This window comes from Myxine glutinosa, chromosome 9 (genome assembly GCF_964187855.1).
Source record: "Myxine glutinosa chromosome 9, kmMyxGlut1.1, whole genome shotgun sequence".
In the NCBI taxonomy this organism is placed as follows: Eukaryota; Metazoa; Chordata; class Myxini; order Myxiniformes; family Myxinidae; genus Myxine; species Myxine glutinosa.
In genome coordinates, this window is record NC_136269.1 from 143,652,837 (window position 1) to 143,672,293 (window position 19,457).

The window sequence follows — 19,457 nt, forward strand, 5'->3', positions numbered from 1 at the left end:
CTACATGGATGCCTTTAGGAACGTGGAGTTCACGGTTAGTCCGTGCAGGAAAGTTCTCTACATGGGCGCCTTGAGGAACGTGGAGTTCACGGTTAGTCCGTGCATGAAAGTTCACTACATGGACGCCTTTAGGAACGGCGTTCACGGTTAATCCGTGTAGGAATCTTGGCTCGGCGGCTCCGCCGCATTCAGTGCTTCAACTTCTCAGAACTTCCCTAACAATTATGGTGGGACCACTTGTCCCTGTAGTCACATGAATAGCGGTCTCCTTCTCAGCCACTACTTTGACAATCCTTCCTTCGGGAGCTGCTGTAACTCAGGGAGCCTCCATAATAATATTGATTGCGGCCACCACCAAAACTACCGCCCAGTTGTCCTCTCCTGTAGACCTCTCGACGCCTACGAAATGCCTTCCCTACTGTTATGGTCCGACCCTCCAAATCCTTGCCATTCCAATTCTTCTCTGCCTCTCTGGCGTCTTTTGTGCTGGCAAACGTGACAAAGCCGAACCCTCTTGACTGTTGCGTTTCCCTGTCTCTTACCAACCGCACTTCCACCAGCGGCCCATATCTGTTGAAGACAGAGGTCAGAACTTCTTCCTCTGTTTTGAAGTTCAGTCCCCCTACAAATAACTTGGCACTTTTGTCGCCATCCCGAGCTGGTGTGGTGTTATTTTCCCTGCTGGGCTCTTTACCAACCCTCAGGTTACCATAAACTTGACCCCCGGCCAAATCATTCCCGATAACCACAGAGACACCCTCTACAGGAAGCGTGGCTTGTAAACCGACGGTGACCGGTCCTGACACCAAATCGGACTCCAAATGGATGACATGAAGTGGAGCACTAACACCGCCCCCGATCCCCTGTAAACGAACACTATTCCCCGTTGCCGTCTCCTCGGACCATGGCAAAATGCCTTCAAGCATTAAAGATTGATGTGCCCCTGTGTCCCTCAATATCCTAACCGGTCTCCCGTTAGTCGAGGCTCCATCCCGTGACACAAACCCCTCTGAAATAAATGGTTGGTAACCCTTTTGATGGCGATTTCTCACAATGGCCATTGCATTTGGAGTCGTAATAGTCGGACTCCGCTCTGGGTCTTCCCTGTTCATGCGGTAACAACTGGACATCAAGTGTCCAGGTTTCTTGCAAAAAGCGCAAGTAGGCCCGGAGGAAAAACTCGTGGTCTGCCTCGGGCCCCCCGAACTATAAGTTTGTCTTGGGCCCGCATCCCTCTGATTTCGAACAGGTGGGGTATCATAGTTGTCCCCATAATCATCTCGAGGCCGCCGCCATGTAAGGTCGTTCTCCGCACCGGGTGTTCCATAACTCCCCTGCTGAAGTCTAGGCGAGGAGTTAGGTTTGTGGACCCCTATTCGGTGGGTTAAGGCATAATCATCTGCCATGGTGGCTGCGTCCCACAACTTTGGTACTTTCTTTTCCTGCAGGTACACTTTGATGTCCTCGTGGACACACTGCTGGAATTCCTCCACCAGGATCAAGTCCCGCAATGTTTCGAAGTCTTTCCCGACTCCTTTTGACTCACACCACCGATCAAACATGTTTTCTTTCACTCTGGCAAACTCCACATGGGTCTCACTCTCCCTCTTCCTGGCATTCCTGAATTTTTGCCTGTAAGCTTCCGGAACCAACTCATAGGCTTTGAGGATGTGCTTCTTCAGTACCTCATAATCTGCACATTGGTCCATTGGTAGCGCCGAATAAATTTCCTGAGCTTTCCCCACCAGCACACTTTGCACGAGTATGGTCCAGGCCTCCTCCGGCCAGTTTAATTGTCGAGCCACTTTCTCAAAGTGTGGAAAAAATTTCGCGACTTCCTTTTCACTGAACGGTGGAACCAGCCTCACATGTCTGCCCACATCCCAGGTTTTCTGGTTAGGTGTCGACCCCGTCAGCAAGGGTGGTGCCTCTCCCCGTTCTCTCATTAACTCCAGCTCCTTGAATTTAATTTCTTGCTGAAGCTCCATGTCACGTTCCTTTAATTCCCTTTCTGCTTTTCTCTCCTCTGCTTCGAGGTCCCTTGCAGCTCTCCTCTCCTCTGCTTTTCTCCCTTCTAACCTTTCCTGGAGTTCTCGTTCCACTCTCCTTTCCTCTGCTTGTTTCTCTTCTCTCCTCTCTTCTGCTTTCCTTTCTGCTTCTGCTCTTTCTTTTTCTGCTTTCCTTTCTTCTTCTGCTCTTTCCTTTTCTGCTTTCCTTTCTTCTTCTGCTCTTTCCTTTTCTGCTTTCCTTTCTTCTTCTGCTAACCTTTCCTGGAGTTCTCGTTCCACTCTCCTTTCCTCTGCTTGTTTCTCTTCTCTCCTCTCTTCTGCTTTCCTTTCTTCTTCTGCTCTTTCCTTTTCTGCTTTCCTTTCTTCTTCTTTAATCCGTTCCTGGCTCCGTAATTGCAACTCCAGTTTCCGGAGCTCAACGTCTTCTGGTTCTTCGGGTAGCCACTCCCAGGCTAACTCGTCCCATGTTCCTAATCCCACCATAGATTGTATCACCGTGGCCTGCAACTCTGCCTTCCTCAAATTAGTTCGGACCTCCACGTTTAAATGTTTGGCCAATTTCAAGAGGTCCGACTTTAGTAACGCTCGGAACTGTGCCTCACTCGGTGTTACCGCAAAGTTCTGTGCCACAAACGCCATGGTGACTATCGTTAACACCTGTTAACCTTCACCCAAGACTTTACCCCAATTTCCCCAAAAATTTTCCAATTAATACTTAATTAATAAATTTTAATTAATAAAAATATTATTTTATTATTTTATACAATTTTAGATCCCGGACGTAGACCCAATTGCGAATCCGCAAATCGTAATTTGGACGAGCCCCCAATTCTGTTACGTGGTCCCCTCGGTGACTACCTGGTCTCGGTGACCCCCGGACCGTGAGAGGACCTTCGCCAGAAAGTAGTATAATATATGCGCTTTCGCAACGCAATCCCTATGAATTCCACCCAAGAGAAACTGATGTTCAATGATATATTCCCAGGGTAAGGATATCATACAATTTCCAGGATATAATCACGGATATTTTCCCCGAGCAATCAACAACAAACAACCATAAACAATTCACACTCAACAATCAATCAATTCCCTATATGATTAAGATGGCCATCTTATATATGTGTGTCCACTTCTGTACTCACGACCCCCTTTTGGTCTCTGCCCCTCACAATGTCTCTGGGCCCCTCCTGACCAAGATGCTGGTCGGCGTCGCCGCACTCGGGCGGTGGAACGAACCCCGGGTGGACGTTTTTTCCACCGGGCAGGTATCGTACCAGGCACCGCGGCTGCAGCCCCTCGTGGCCACGCGAAGCGGGTACGGTAAAGCAAGCCAAAAGCCCCACGCCGCTTGCAAGGCGTGTTAGGCCCCAACGTGCGACCCGTACACGTCTGTTCAGACGGTGCCGCGAACGGTGCCAGACGTGGGGTCGATGCACGGCCCCACGTCAACTTGACGTCTCCACCGGGTAGGTCCACGTCCCGGTAACTCCTCTCGCCCGACGGGCTTCGGAACGCCGCTTTCCCACGCAGCGCAAGGTCGATCCCACCTTTCGTCGGAGCGGGGCGAGGAAGAAGAATACTCGTCGCTTTTCTTCCTCGTGTCTTTTCCTCTTCCGTTTCCGGTCACTTCCGTTTCCGGACACTTTTTCAGAAGGGCTCCTGACCCTCCAACCACAACAACCCTTAATCTACTACACAGGGATAAGCAAAGACCTGAATGGTAATTCACATACATTCACATAAATATGTAACACTTGGTATATCATGATATTGAGGTGGGGGAAGCCACTCCTGTGAAGCAACACCCCTAACGGATGAACCCTGTGAAGATGGATTATCTTCGGAAGGAAGTTCAGTATATGTTGGAGAATGACGTCATCGAACCAAGCAGCAGCGAATGGAGCTCACAATGTGTGTTGGTTCCAAAACCCGATGGCAGTTTTCGCTGTTGTACGGATTTAAAACGGATTAATGCAGTGACCAAGACCGACTCATATCCCATCCCGAGGATTGATGACTGTATTGATAGAATAGGCCCAGCTAAATTTGTAACTAAATTTGACTTGCTGAAAGGGTATTGGCAGATTCCTCTTACTGATAGAGCCAAGGAAATCTCGGCTTTAGTCACACCAAATGGGTTGTATCAGTACAAGGTTCTTCCCTTTGGATTGAAAAACGGGCCTGCTACATTTCAACGGCTGATTAATAAGCTTATTGCAGACATTGAGGGGGTGGAGGCTTATCTGGATGATGTCATCATCCACACCATGACCATGGAAGATCATATTAAACAAATTCATGTATTTTTCAAGAAACTGACCGAGGCAGGGTTGACCATCAACTTATCTAAGAGTGAGTTTGTAAAAGCACAGGTGGTGTTCCTCGGCCATATAGTAGGTCAGGGTCAGGTGAAACCGGTGACAGCCAAGATAGAGGCCATTGATCGCTTCCAAGTTCCAAAAGGGAAGAAGGAGCTTATGAGATTCTTGGGTATGGCTGGTTGGTACCGGCGGTTCGGCAGGAATTTTTGTGATGTGGTAGCCCCTTTAACGAATTTGCTGAGGAAAGAGACAAAGTTTGTTTGGGATGACAAATGTCAGGCTGCCTTTGCCCACGTCAAAGCAATATTAATGAGCTCTCCTGTCCTAGCAGCCCCGGATTTTCAAGAACCATTCAAGTTGGCCATTGATGCAAGTGATGTGGGGGCTGGGGCAGTTCTATTACAGGAAGATGAGGATGGAGTGGATCACCCGGTGTGCTACTATTCCAGAAAGTTTAACAAACATCAGGCAAATTATGCCACTGTGGAAAAAGAGACCCTTGCTCTCCTGCTAGCGCTTCAGCATTATGAGGTGTATCTGGGAACTACTACCTTTCCTATAAAAGTCTTCGCTGATCACATCCACTTAACCTTCATTCAAAAAATGAAAAATAAAAACCAGAGGTTGATGAGATGGAGTTTGGCTTTGCAGGAGTTCAACTTGAAAATTGAGCATGTAAAGGGCAGGGACAATGTCCTTGCTGATGCTTTGTCCAGAGTGAACTAATTTTGGAAATTTCTGTGGGTTGTTTGGAAGTTTTGTTGCTTTATTTCGGGGAATATTAATTCTGGTTGTTCACGTGAATTGACCATTTGGGTGTGAGTTTTACTTTTGTTTGTTAAAGGAGTTTTTGCCTTCAAAGAAAGTTTTCACGATGTTCAAACTTTCTTTCTTGAGGGGCGGAAGTGTTACGGATTCGTCACTTCCGTTGTTGTGGTTTTCATCCACTGTAAACATTTTTGATTCCATGTACTATTATTGTTGTCGTTTAAGGGAGATAGAGATTACTATTTGCAAAAGGTAAAAAAGTTAATGTTTTAAATGAAACCGGAACCGGACGACGAAGAAGAGGAAGAGGAGGAAGAAAAGGTGGAGCGAATGGGTCGGAGAAGAAGCCTAGCTGCTTCGAGGTCTGGAGCGAACGATTGGCGAACGAGAGTTACGAGTGAAGTTTGGGTTTCCCAGGAAAGGGATTCCTGCGAGAGAGTTGTTATCGCTGTGACAGATCCACCTGCGTGCCAGGTTTTGCGGTTGATTCCAACGAGAATCATCGTAGTGCCGTTACACCTCGAGAACGGGCCGTCGGCCATTTTGACTTGCGCACTTTGCGCTTCCCTCAAGGTTTATCACTTCGCTTCAAACCATTTTCACCGCATTCAGACGTTAATCTGGTGTGTGTGTGTGCAACATGGCTTTTGAGTTGGAAATGTGCTGTTCGCCGAGTGGGAGCCGTGGAACGTCCATACCCGAGGGTGTGATGTCCCAGTCGCCTTGAGGGCGCCTTTACGCAGCTTTGGCAGCGGGACTGTGACTGTCATCCGAACGGGCTTCTGTTTTCGATTAGACATCGTTCTGACGATCGCTAGAGCGGATCGACTTGGGCTTGATGCCGGAATAGAGACATTGGGGAATGTTCTTCTTTTCGCTCACTTGGAGCACAGCGAGTTATATTGTACGAACCTGATGGTACCATCATAGGAAATATATGTAGTGGTTGTACAATTGATTACTATTGTTGTTGTACTGTTATTCTTGTGTGATCTTAATACAATACTTGGTTGTTGGTAACAATTGGTGTGGTATCACCATTGATCTTTGACATACGGAATAACACATTTTTCTGCCGTGACCCCACTCGAGGCTCGGAGGTACACCGTGACCGGGGTTTGGGGAGGAGCACGTAACAATATCTAAAAGAGAGGATATCTAAAAGAGGGGATATCTGAAAGAGGGGTTATCTTAAAGAGGGGTTTTCTAAAAGAGAGGTTATCTAAAAGAGGGGTTATCTAAAAGAGGGGTTATCTAAGAGAGGGGTTATCTAAAAGAGGGGATATCTAAAAGAGGGGATATCTAAAAGAGGGGATATCTAAAAGAGGAGATATTTAAAAGAGGGGTTATCTGAAAGAGGGGTTCTCTAAAAGAGGGGTTATCTTAAAGATGGGTTTTCTAAAAGAAGGGTTATCTAAAAGAGGGGTTATCTAAAAGAGGAGTTATCTAAAAGAGGGGTTATCTAAAAGAGGAGTTATCTAAAAGAGGGGTTATCTAAAAGAGGGGTTATCTAAAAGAGGGGTTATCTAAAAGAGGGGTTATCTAAAAGAGGGGTTATCTAAAAGAGGGGTTATCTAAAAGAGGGGTTATCTAAAAGAGGGGTTATCTAAAAGAGGGGTTATCTAAAATAGGGGTTATCTAAAAGAGGGGTTATCTAAAAGAGGGGTTATCTAAAAGAGGGTTTATCTAAAAGAGGGGTTATCTAAAAGAGGGGTTATCTAAAAGAGGGGTTATCTAAAAGAGGGGTTATCTAAAAGAGGGGTTATCTAAAAGAGGGGATATCTAAAAGAGGGGTTATCTAAAAGAGGGGTTATCTAAAAGAGGGGTTATCTAAAAGAGGTGTTATCTAAAAGAGGGGTTATCTAAAAGAGGGGTTATCTAAAAGAGCGATATTAAGATTCCAGGATTGAGCGGAAGATTTGGAGCCGAAGGAAGGTGCTGGTCTGAGAATCCAGGAGAAATCCCCGCAATAGGGAAGAGATTGATGAACATGGAGCCCAGCTGATGCAAGGGGTGAATCAAAGGTTGTTTTATTAGACCTCAAGCAAAAACACCAGTATCGCAATTGATGGTCTGTGTGCTCCGATTACATTTGGTGTAATCTAGTGTTATAGGTATGTGGGCACAGTGTGGGCACAGTGTGGACACAGTGTGGGCACCTTTTAGTTTTTGCATTTTTGGAGCATAAATTGGCTGTCTGTGTGTCTGTGTGGTAAAACGATGGCTGTCTGTGTATCTGTGTGGTAAATCGATGGGTGTCTGTGTGTCTGTGTGGTAAAACGATGGCCCATGGCTGTCTGTGTGGTAAAACAATGGCTGTCTGTGTGTCTGTGTGGTGAAACGATGGCTGTCTGTGTGTCTGTGTGGTAAAACGATGGCTGTCTGTGTGTCTGCGTGGTGAAACGATGGCTGTCTGTGTGTCTGTGTGGTAAAACGATGGCTCTGTGTGTCTGCGAAACGATGGCTCTGTGTGTCTGCGTGGTGAAACGATGGCTGTTTATGTGTCTGTGTGGTAAAACGATGGCTGTTTGTGTGTCTACGTGGTGAAACGATGGCTGTCTGTGTGTCTGTGTGGTAAAACGATGGCTGTCTGTGTGTATAAGTGCAGTGTGGTAAAACGATGGTTGCCCAATTTGTGGATTCACTGTTGTGAGGTGTATGTGGGTGAGTGAGTGCGGCGTTGTACACTGAGTGTGTAATGTGTGTCGAAGTAGAGGATGTAGTGGAGTTTTGAGGTTGTGTTCAAGTATCCTGGCATTGTTCCCTCGTACTAACTGGCTGTAACTGGCGCTATCGTATTCTCTTAATTTATATTAAGGATGTATACTGTGGATAGTTCCAATATCTCACCAGTTAAGGCATCCTGGACTTAGCTCTGTAGATAATATCATGGATTTGGCTTTAGAGGCCTGTTTGGAGATGTTTGTCTTTCCAAGACAGGTTGTGAGAGATAGTGAGGCCGAGTCAAGTTTTTCAAGAGTTGTGTATAACATTCCTCGATATTTTAGAAGTGAAGCTGCAAATGGTGAATTTATACCAGCTACAGACTTGACCAGCTGCCACCAGGTAAGATAATGGATGTGGGTTACGTGATAGACCCACGTTCATATCAATAAATTTGCCCTACAGGTGGAGAATGCAAGCTGCTGATTGGTGATTGTCTCACCACACAGATCAATGTACCAAGGTTTGCATGTTATATAAGGAAGTTAAGGAAGGATTTACAGCAATTATCAACGTGTTTTTGAAGATGGCCAAGGGGACAGACACTTTACCAAGGACATGATCAAGAGGGAGCAGGTAGGTTTCTGAAGGGATATTTTGACATCATGAGATCTAGCAAAGAATGGCACATGGCATCTGGAGAGACGCGACTAGGAAAAGAAACAGACTGAACGAAAGAGTTTGTAGAACACGATACCCCATGCAGTGTTCAGGTCTATACTTCAATTAACGAAAGAGTTCGTAGAACACGATACCCCACGCAGTGTTCAATTATATACTTCAATAAACGAAAGAGTTTGTAGAACACGATACCCCACGCATTGTTCAGGTACATACTTCAATTAACGAAAGAGTTTGTAGAACACGATACCCCACGCAATGTTCAAGTTTATACTTCAATTAACGAAAGAGTTCGTAGAACACGATACCCCACGCAGTGTTCAAGTGTATACTTCAATAAACGAAAGAGTTTGTAGAACACAATACCCCACGCAGTGTTCAGGTCTATACTTCAATTAACGAAAGAGTTTATAGCACACGACACCCCACGCAGTGTTCAAGTATATACTTCAATTAACGAAAGAGTTCGTAGAACACGATACCCCACGCAGTGTCTAAGTCTATACTTCAATTAACTAAAGAGTTTGTAGAACACGATACCCCACGCAGTGTTCAAGTACATAATTCAATTAACGAAAGAGTTCGTAGAACACGATACCCCACGCAGTGTTCAATTATATACTTCAATAAACGAAAGAGTTTGTGGAAACACGATACCCCACGCAGTGTTCAAGTCTATACTTCAATAAACGAAAGAGTTTATAGAACACGATACCCCACACAGTGTTCAAGTATATACTTCAATTAATGAAAGAGTTCGTATAACACGATACCCCATGCAGTGTTCAAGTCGATACTTCAATTAACGAAAGAGTTCGTAGAACACAATACCCCACACAGTGTTCAAGTATATACTTCAATTAACGAAAGAGTTCGTAGAACACGATACCTCACACAGTGTTGAAGTATCTACTTCAATTTAAATAAAATAATGATTTCAAAGATAGTTTTAAAATCCGGAAGTTTAACGCTACTGAAACAGTCTTATACACCACCTGAGACACAGTTTAGGAGACGGAGGCTTTATTGATACCCTCTGCCATCCCTCTAATGGTTTATATCGATACATATCATGGCTCTTGGAAGTACCAAGAATGTGATTTGTGTTCTACAGTCTTCAAGTATATATTCAATTTAAATAAAGGTTTAAAGGTGTACAAATAAATTAATTCTGGGTTTTCCTTCCGTTTCCCTGCCATTTTACCCGTTGTCTATTACCTCACCATATCTAACATGTTACATTAGTTATTCATGCATGTTGTTTGTGTCCTTTATGACATCTTTAAAAACAGTAAGTTTGCTGTTTGGAATGATTTTGAATTTTGTTTCACTGCCACAAAAAGTACTATACCATACATGGAGAAGACAAATTCAAAGCCAAAGTACTGTACATGGAAAACGACTCTTCAGATTCATGGTCAAATTATAACATTCGATTTCAATAAGTTGTACCTCGATCATAAACTGATAAGACAGGCAGACAGAAGAACAGACAGATGGACATGAACCAGTTGCTTAACCCTGGTTTTCATTTCTCATGCGCGGGGTAAGTAGAGCGCTCATAGAACACGTTACCCCATGCAGTCTCGACAAACAAGGACATGGGCGGGGTCTACGAGCGGAAAATTTCATTGGTCGTAATGACATACAAAGCTGTAATATTTTGTTAAACATGTGATAAATAGAAGCGTTTTGAAATTAATAAAAGATAATTTGAAAGGTTGTGGAATTTTTTTTCCAGAAGTTTACTGCAATTGATGCAGCATCTTTTACACCACCATATTTAACACGTTACTTTACTTATTTATGCTTGTTGTTTGTGTCCTATGACATCTTTAAAAACAGTAAGTTTCATGTTTGTAATGATTTTCAAGCTTATCTGCCAGATACGCAGACAAAGTAAAAAAAAAAAAATCTCACTCATCTGTGTGTATCCACGACCAGGATGAATTCAGAGCCAAAGTACTGCTAAACTACAGGTTTGTATTCCAATTCATGATCAAAATATATCATTGAATTGAAATTAAGTTGTTCCTCGATCATAAACTGACACTTGTAGACAGAAGGACAGACAGACAGACAGACAGAAGTGAACCAATTGCTGAACCCCACTTTTAGCTTTGTGTGCACGAGGTAATAAGACCAAGTGTTTCACAGAAGACCTTGGCAGCGATACGTGAATGGATAACGGAAGAATTCGAGATACGTGAATGGTTGACGAAGGAATTGGAGATACGTGAATGGTTGATGGAGGAATTGGAGATATGTGAATGGTTGATAGAGGAATAAGAGATACGTGAATGGTTGATGGAGGAATTGGAGATACCTGAATGGTTGACGGAGGAATTGGAGATATGTGAATGGTTGATGGAGGAATTGGAGATACGTGAATAGTTTACGGAGGAATTCGAGATACGTGAATGGTTGACAGAGGAATTGGAGATAACTGAATGGATGACTGAGGAAATGGAGTTACGTGAATGGTTGATGGAGGAATTGGAGATAGCTGAATGGTTGACGGAGGAATTGGAGATAACTGAATGGTTGACGGAGTAATTGGAGATAACTGAATGGATGACTGAGGAATTGGAGATACCTGAATGGATGACTGAGGAAATGGAGTTACGTTAATGGTTGATGGAGGAATTGGAGATAATTGAATGGATGACTGAGGAAATGGAGTTACCTTAATGGTTGATGGAGGAATTGGAGATACCTGAATGGTTGATGGAGGAATTGGAGATACCTGAATGGTTTATGGAGGAATTGGAGATACCTTAATGGTTGACGGAGGAATTGGAGATATGTGAATGGTTTACGGGGGAATTGGAGATAACTGAATGGTTGATGGAGGAATTGGATATACCTGAATGTTTGCGGAGGAATTGGAGATATGTGGATGGATGACGGGAGAATTAGAGATACCTGAACGGTTGATGGAGGAATTGGAGATACCTGAATGGACGGTTGACGGGGGAATTAGAGATACCTGAACGGTTGATGGAGGAATTGGAGATACCTGAATGGATGGTTGATGGGGGAATTAGAGATACCTGAATGGTTGATGGAGGAATTGGAGATACCCGAATGGATGGTTGACGGGGGAATTAGAGATACCTGAATGGTTGTCGGAGGAATTGGAGATACCTGAATGGATGGTTGACGGGGGAATTAGAGATACCTGAACGGTTGATGGAGGAATTGGAGATACCTGAATGGACGGTTGACGGGGGAATTAGAGATACCTGAACGGTTGATGGAGGAATTGGAGATACCTGAATGGATGGTTGATGGGGGAATTAGAGATACCTGAATGGTTGTTGGAGGAATTGGAAACACCTGAATGGTTGATGGAGGAATTGGAGATACCTGAATGTTTGATGGAGGAATTTGAGATACCTGAATGGTTGACGGAGGATCTGGAGAAACCTGAATGGTTGATGGAGGAATTGGAGATACCTGAATGGTTGATGGTGGAATTGGAGATACATGAATGGTTGACGGAGGAATTGGAGATACCTGAATGGATGGTTGACGGGGGAATTAGAGATACCTGAATGGTTGACGGAGGAATTTGAGATACCTGAATGGATGGTTGACGGGGGAATTAGAGATACCTGAATGGTTGACGGAGGAATTGGAGATACCTGAATGGTTGACGGAGGAACTGGAGATACCTGAATGGTTGATGGAGGAATTGGAGATACCTGAATGGTTGATGGAGGAATTTGAGATACGTGAATGGTTGACGGAGAAAATAGAGATACCTGAATGTTTGACGGAGGAATTTGAGATACGTGAATGGTTGACGGAGGAAATAGAGATACCTGAATGTTTGACGGAGGAATTGGAGATACTTTAATGGTTGATGGAGGAATTGGAGATACGTTAATTGTTGACGGAAGAATTGGAGATACGTTAATGGGTGAGTGAAGAATTGGTGGTACCTGAATGATTGACGGAGGAATTGGAAATACCTGAATGGTTGATGGAGGAATTGAACAGAGATTATATGATGGTGGAAGAGCTGTGCGGAAGGACACCAGAAATTGTGGAAGCTGATTGTTCCTACAAATATTTTATTCCTCTCGCTATTTAACAAGGTCATTTTTCGTTCGGCCCATGATATTGTGCACAGCCTTATGGGCAGAGGGGAGGGTGTGTTGTTTTAAAGGAATTAACCCTTTACATGATTGTTTATTGAGACATACACAGTTAAATACCATGGAACCCTATTGAAAATGAGGCTGTGTAGTGGTCATGTGGCATTATGAATGATCATATCAACAAGCAATTATATATTTACACAAATCATAATTCAGCAGCTCTTTCATTAGGATGTCTTCAACAAGGCTGGATGTTTGATACAATCCAGAATTCAGGCCTAGGGTCGAGTCTCCCAGGCAAGGAAAGCAGGAAGCCATGAGGGGGCAGATGTTTGCACAAGCATCTGCTAAGAGAATTAGAAAGAGATAAAGTGAGATAACTGAACATATTCAAATAGAAGCTTTTTAAGTGGGAAGGATATTGTGTCAAGAAGCTTTTCTCATTGTTAAACGTTATGACAGCAAGCTCTCCTATTATCCGTTATTTATATTGAGAGACCCTCAGAGGCGTTTGCACGCCTCCATCTCATTAATCTTGCATATTTAGCCAGGGCTTTTTAATTAGGCCCGTTTATTACTATTCATGCGTACAGCGTTGCCAAATTGCTCTGCTTGGCACCACGTGATCAAGTTTCGTCCACCACTCCGACCCTGTCCCTCCTGTCAGTCACATCTCCTCCAGTGCTGTTCACCTAATTGTCACCGCACATCGTGCCATCTCATCATTGTTTGAGACGTTGTCGGAGCAGCAATAAAGTGAATCAGGAAGGCAGAGCTCTAATTATGGCACCCTTAAATCTTTCCTCTTGACGTCCTCCGAGGGGTCTTCAATTACTGGATGTTTTGACGATGGAATCATTTAGAGTCGAAAAAGAGGACCCTGGAGGCGAGATAATGTCTTGTGCTCAAATTTGTAGAGTAAACTGAGCTTGGTCCACTTTCTGCTGTTTAAACTCCATCCTCAGTCCCTCCACCTTCGCTGGCTCTTACTCTCCTTTTCCTCCTTGTTTCCTTTTCCAGGTACTTTGTTTCCATGAAACTTTCATTCAACACTTTATTCAGATGTTTGGCTGCTTTAGCTTATTCTTCACCCACATCCGGCTGTTTATCATTTTAATGCCACTCTTCTGCCAGCCCTGCCAATTCCAACATGACCAGGTACCTGGAGTAGGTCTCCATGAGTCCATCAGACCCGTCTGACACTGTGACACTATGAATGAACCGAACAGTTAATCAGTTTCTCATGTATACTCACCGAATTAACACAGTGATGAACATTAAATGTCCCTCTGAATAATTGACGCCTGTGGTGGATGATGTGATTGAGAGATCACCAGGTCTTACCTGGTTTCCAAAACAGGATGAATTCGCCATTCCTACACAAGGAAACCGACTGACTAGTTACGTGGGTCTTGTGGTTTATCGCTTGCCAATAACCCACTGCCCACTGCCCTGCAGATCCTGATGGTGGTAACTGTGATTGAAACGTTGAACTTTCTGGGTTTTTGTCCTTTGGCAAAAAATACAATATTTGAACCCATGGAGTAGCTTGGACATAAATCACATGCAAGACAAAGACAGTAGACATCATTGTAGTTTTGTATCATTGTAGTTTGTTTTGAATTTTTTTGTTTTGTATGTACGTACAAGGGCATGAGTACGTAATGCATACATGCATGTAGTGTGAATGTGCTTTGAACCTGGGGTTACCTGCACCATGAGTCAGAGGTGCAGATAGCAATACTAACCTTCCATCCGAATAATTATGGCATGATGTCTGGTATTCGCTTTGTTTGTCAGGGTTCGGGAAAATGGGATTGGGGTGAAGTTTGCAGTTCTGTCAGATGAAACATTTTATTCATCAAATCCCAAGGAAAGGAAACACAAGGAAGTACAAGGAAACACAAGGAAACGCAAGGAAGTACAAGGAAACACAAGGAAACGCAAGGAAGTACAAGGAAAAACAAGGAAACGCAAGGAAGTACAAGGAAACACAAGGAAGCACAATGAAGCACAACGAAGAACAATCAGACACAAGGAAACACAATGAAGCAAAAGTAAACAGAAGGAAACACAAGGAAACACAATGAAGCACAACGAAGACCAATCAAGCACAAGGAAGTACAAGAGAGCACAACTAAGTACAAGAGAGCACAAGGAAACAAGGAATCACAAGGAAGCACAAGCAAACACAAGGAAACGCAATGAAGCACAAGCAAACACAAGGAAACACAATGAAGCACAACGAAGAACAATCAAACACAAGGAAACACAATGAAGCAAAAGTAAACACAAGGAAACACAATGAAGCACAACGAAGAACAATCAAACACAAGGAAGTACAAGAGAGCACAAGGAAGCACAAGCATACACAAGGAAACACAAGGGAGCACAAGGAAGCACACGCAAACACAAGGGAGCACAAGGAAGCACAAGCAAACACAAGGAAGCACAATCAAACACAAGGAAGTACAAGGAAACACAAGGAAACACAAGAAAACACAAGCAAACACAAACAAGCATAAACAAACACAAGCAAGCACAAGCATACACAAGGAAGCAAAAGGAAGCACAATGAAGCACAAGCAAATATAAGGAAGCACAAGGAAACACAAAGAATCTAGGGCCTTTTGGCTCACTTGGCCATGCTATGCCACAAATTAACTTGTGTTGATAATGCGCAGAAATAATACATTTGTGATAAATAAATAAAAACAACAACTTGAAAACATTCCTGCATATCTTTAGCACAGGTGTGACCAACATCCCATAAAAGGGACTTGAGCACTGATCCTCTGGGAACAAAGAACGTTTACAAGTTACAGAACTATGTCCTTCATATGTCTTTATATCCATCATTTCATCCACTCTGAAGAAGATGCCCTCGTTTACAGGATATGTTTACCAACAAAGGTACAACAGTTCACAACAAAGGTACAACAGTTCACCGCATCAGAGTTCATAGAACACGATATCCCACACAGTGTTCAGGTATATACCGGAAGGCCCTTGCTGTTTCATTCTTGAAAATCCGCAAACTTTGGGCGTAATGGGGAAAATATGGTTAGAGCCTTCAGGAATAAAATTTGTCCAAACTGTACATTGTTTTTGCATTGTTTTTGTGCTTATTATTTTCATGAATAAAAGAGTTACGAATTAAGAACATAAAAAACTAGAACAATGCGACTGTGTCGCCAATATGCCTCTGCATAGTCCCACAACGGGTAAATGCCATCACTCTGCATATGTATGGGTAGGGGATCACGTTTGTGAAATTTTGTGTTGATCGGATAAAGTTAGTTTATCTATCCAAGATGGCTGCCAAACCACGTGACCTATGACATCATCATTTTCAAACAATATGCAACAGTGCTGTTAGATTATATTTGTAAAATTTTGAATCGATAGGGTGAGCGGTTTCAGAGATATAATTATTTAATATTTTCCTTCAATCCAATATGGCTGGCAAACCGTGTGACCTATAATGTCATAAATTTAATATTTCAATACAAATGGGTCATAGATCATGTGCATCCAATTTCAGATTTTTAGGATAAGGAATTTGATTAAAACATGTTTGGCTGGTATATCACTTACCTATGATGTCATCATCATCATGCCTTTATTCCCCATTGGGAATACTTGACAATGTGCCAAGTTTCAAATTTTTCCATTCAGCGGTTTCCGATAAATAATTTTTTAATTATATACTTTTAATCCAAGATGGCTGCCATACCACGTGACCTATGACGTCACAATTATCATAAAAACATTCTGAATGGGTGTTACTCCTACCCTGAAAGTTTTGTCTCAATTGGACATGTGGTTTCTGAGAAAAACGAGGTTTAGCCTGTACGGACGGACGGACGGACAACCCGAAAACATAATGCCTCCGGCGACTTTGTCGGCGGAGGCATAAAAATAATAATTATTATTATTATTATTTCATATGCAGCCTGCAGCTGATGGTTATGTCATTGTTGGGAGTGGAGCTGTGCCACTGATGCAGTTCCCCTCTTACCAGTTAGTTGGGACTCATTTTGCCAACCTTGGGAGGATGACAGACTGAGTCAACCCACCTGGTGTTATTTAACAGCACAACAAGGTCTCAGACTGAAGATCCTAAACCAGCCAGCTTAACCGTTAGGCCAACACCGGCTTATTTTTCTGGATTAAGAACATAAAGTAAAGTTTATTTTCAACAGTTATTAAAATAATGAAACTTGTTTTATTGTAATGGAGCAAATGTATATGGTTATGTTTGTATGTATGTGTATGTGTATATGTCTGTGAATGAAAGAGAGGGATAGAATTCTGAGGAACAGAAATGAAAAAAACGAGGTGTGTGTATGTGTGCGTGTGTGTGTGTGTGTGTGTGTGTGTGTGTGTGTGTGTGTGTGTGTGTGTGTGTGTGTGTATGTCTGTGAATGAAAGAGAGGGATATAATTGTGAGGAACAGAAATGAAAAAACGAGATGTGTGTATGTGTATGTATGTGTGTGTGTGTGTGTGTGTGTGTGTGTGTGTGTGTGTGTGTGTGTGTGTGTGTGTGTGTGTGTGTGTGTATGTATGTATATGTGTATGTATGTATATATGTATGTATGTATGTTTGTTTGTATGTATGTATGTATGTATATGTATGTGTGTGTGGATGTGTGGATGTGTGTGTGTGTGTGTGTGTGTATGTATGTATATGTGTATGTATGTATATATGTATGTATGTATGTTTGTTTGTATGTATGTATGTATGTATATGTATGTGTGTGTGGATGTGTGGATGTGTGTGTGTGTGTGTGTATATGTATGTATATATGTATGTATGTATGTTTGTTTGTATTGTTACGTGCTCCTCCCCAAACCCTGGTCACGGTGTACCTCCGAGCCCCGAGAGGAGTCACGGCAGAAACATGTGTTATTCTGTATGTCAAAGATCAATGGTGAGAGCACACCAATTGTTACCAACAAACAAGTATTGTATTAAGATCACACAAGAATAACAGTACAACAACAATAGTAATCAATAATTGTACAACCACTATATATATTTCCTATGATGGTACCATCGGGTTCGTACAATATAACTCACTGTGCTCCAAGTGAGCGAAAAGAGGAACGTTCCCAATGTCTCTATTCCGGCATCAAGCCCAAGTCGATCCGCTCCAGCGATCGTCAGAACGATGTCCAATCAAGACCAGAATCCCGTTCGGATGACAGTCACAGTCACGCGGCCAAAGCTGCGCAAAGCTGCCCTCAAGGCGACTGGGAAATCACACCCTCGGTTATGGACTTTCCACGGCTCCCAACCGGCGAACCGCAGATTTCCCACTCAAAAGCCAAGTTACACACACACACACCAGATCCACGTCTGAACGCGGTGACAATGATTAAAGCGAAGTGAAAAACCTTGAGCGAAGCGCAAAGCGTGCGAGTCAAAATGGCCGACGGCCCGTTCTCGAGGCGTAACGGCACTACAATGATTCTCCTCGGAATCAACCGCAAAACCTGACACGCAGGTTGATATGTCACAGCGATAACAACTCTGTCACAGGAATCCCTTTCCTGGGAAACCCAAAGTTCACTCGTGACTCTTGTTCGCCAATCGTTCGCTCCAGACCTCGAAGCAGCTAGGCTTCTTGTACTGACTCACTCGCTCCACCTTCTTTTCCTCCTCTTCCTCTTCGTCGTTGTCCGGTTCCGGTTTCATTTAAAACATTAACTTTTTTACCTTTTGAAAATAGTAATATCCTGCTCCCTTAAACGACAACAATAATAGTACATGGAATCAAAAATGTTTACAGTGGATGAAAACCACAACAACGGAAGTGACGAATCCGTAACAGTATGTATGTATGTATGTATGTGTGTGTGTATGTATGTATGTATGTATACATGTATGTGTATGTATGTGTATGTATGTGTATGTATGTGTATGTATGTGTATGTATGTGTATGTATGTATGTTTGTATGTTTGTGTGTGTGTGTGTGTGTGTGTGTGTGTGTGTATGTATGTATGAGTATGTATGTGTGTATGCATATATGTATGTATATATGCGTATGTATGTAAAGCATATATGTATATGCATGTATGTAGGTATATTTGTGACCAAACGTTTTCTTCTTCAAATATATATAAAACTGAAAAAACACAGTCCGTGAAGCTGTGAGGCCATAAATCCATGTGGCTATACATCTATTAATTACGTACTGTTTGACTCTCGGTTGCATCCTGCCTATTAATTACGTATGTCTATTAATTACGTACTGTTGGAATACCCCTTTCAACTCTTTAGACTGCTGAGACCCCTTCCTCACTCACTGCATCCTCACTCATTCACACCAACTCACCAACTTAGACACTGACATACAGCAATGTGACAATAGCATCTCCTGTTCCTTCAATAAAATGCAAGGCGTAAAGGTCACAAAATAAATTTAAGTTTCTATTTTATCCATATAACAGTGATATATTGCCCTATAAAACAGTATTTCTGATTATACACCGCCTGTGAAGCATATGTAAATCTATATCTATAATAATGGTAATCCCGGAGTGAAGTGACGGGTCTTATCTTCTCGTAAATTCGAATTTAAATTCGCTTAAATCTTTAAAAAAAACTTTCCATATGTTTTACGAAGGAATACGTTTTCACTATATTTCGTTGCTGTACAAAGTTGTTCGAGTGTGACGCAATCTTTTTAAACTCCTTAGAACGAATGATCTAGATCTAGTCTCTGGTGAATTGGTTGATTATTTCAGGTGTTTCAGGTTGAAGATTTTATTTTTTTTATTTTTTTTTGTATACAAGATCGAGGCTCGTGTAAGAGCTAACATTAATGACAAAAAAAACGGGCACATAAGACATAATAAAGGGAGCGGGAGACAAGATGGGGAGAGAGGAGGAAGCACA